The sequence below is a fragment of the Salvelinus sp. IW2-2015 genome, unplaced genomic scaffold (assembly GCF_002910315.2).
Source record: "Salvelinus sp. IW2-2015 unplaced genomic scaffold, ASM291031v2 Un_scaffold778, whole genome shotgun sequence".
NCBI lineage: Eukaryota > Metazoa > Chordata > Actinopteri > Salmoniformes > Salmonidae > Salvelinus > Salvelinus sp. IW2-2015.
In genome coordinates this window covers 225,860-227,361 of record NW_019942610.1, presented here as the reverse complement: position 1 = coordinate 227,361, position 1,502 = coordinate 225,860, and the positions used below count along the sequence as shown (strand labels likewise).

Sequence of the window (1,502 nt, the reverse complement as noted above, 5' to 3'; positions counted from 1 at the left end):
ACGGCGACCAGCGACAACACAGGACAGATAGCAGACAGAACGCTCAGTGTGAGGACAAAGTGTCTGAAGTGGCTTCCAGTGTGTCTGGAGAGCCTTCTGGAGTAGCTTCTCCTGCTGGCATGCTACCCAGCCTGATCTCACTTGTCACTCTCTTTACTCTCACTCTTTCTCTGCCTCTCACTCTCCTCTCTCTTCTTGCTCTAGCTCACAGCTGTCTCTCTCTTAACAAAAAGCCCCTATGAGGGTGCCTTCTCTCCTCTCACCACTCTTTTTTCTTTCTCTCTCTCCTCCACCCGGAAACGAAGCGGAAAATCCAAGCAGGTCCTGGTGGGAGAGGGGTGTGTCTCCGGTAGAGAGAGCAGAGCACACACACACACACAGACACGCTCCTCCCAGCGCCTCCCTCCACCAACTTCATCAGGTATTCATTAGTCAAAAAACATGCACGGCAGCCAGCTGGCAGGTTTGCCCACATACACATCACAAGGAGAAGGAGCAACAGGGAGGAGGGGAGGGAGGGATAGGGAGTGACTGTGGAGATAGAAAACGGAGAAGGGAAGGTGACATACTGTGAAGTGAGAGAATGAGAAGGAGATAAGGAAGGAAGGAAGGAGGAAGGAAGGAAGGAAGGAAGAAGGAAGGAATGGATATGGAAGGAAGGATAGTGAAGGAAGGAAGGAGAGATGTGAGGGATAAGGGAGCAATTAGGAGATTAGAGAAGATTTATTGAGAAAGAGCCATTGAAATGATAGTTGTGACACAAACAGCACACGCACCACATCACACACACACACACACACACACACAACACACACACCACCCACACACAACACACAGCACACACACACAGCAAACACCACAACACCACACACACACCACACACACACAGCAACACACACAACAGCACAGTGAAAGTAAGTACTGTGACCATTCAAACGATATGCAGAGTAAAGCTTTTCACTAACAATATGAAATGCAACACAGGAGACAAAAGATGCGATCCCTCCCATACACAACTACACCACCTCCATAACAGCCCACCCAGATAACAGCACCTTACATCACACTCCATAACAAGCTTAACCCGGCCCTCCCATACACACCTACACTACAGCCTCCTAAACCAGCCCACCCATAACACACCTAACACAACACCTCCATAACCAAGCTACCGGCCCTCCCATACACACCTACGACACACCTCCGTAACACCCACCCATACACACCTACACACACCTCATAACCAAGACTACCGGCCCTCCCATACACACCTACACACACACTCCATAACCCAGCCCCCCATACACACCTACAACAACCTCCATAACCAAGCTAACCGGCCCTCCATACACACACCTCCATAACCAAGCTACCGGCCCTCCCATACACACACCTCCCGATAACCAAGCTACCGGCCCTCCCATACACACACTCATCCACTAATACCTACACATAACCAAGCTACCGGCCCTCCATACACACCTACACACACCTCCATAACC

The 1,502-nt window shown here is 50.5% G+C and overlaps 1 long non-coding RNA gene across 1 annotated transcript; it reads right to left on the bottom strand.

Annotated features, from left to right (window-relative positions):
* Positions 1-1,084: 1,084 nt before the first annotated feature.
* LOC112068878 (uncharacterized) lies at positions 1,085-1,282 on the bottom strand. The gene is made up of 3 exons (XR_011475234.1): positions 1,227-1,282; positions 1,151-1,190; positions 1,085-1,108 (listed from the first exon to the last, which is right to left on the bottom strand). It is a non-coding gene; the product is annotated as an uncharacterized lncRNA (long non-coding RNA).
* Positions 1,283-1,502: the final 220 nt, after the last annotated feature.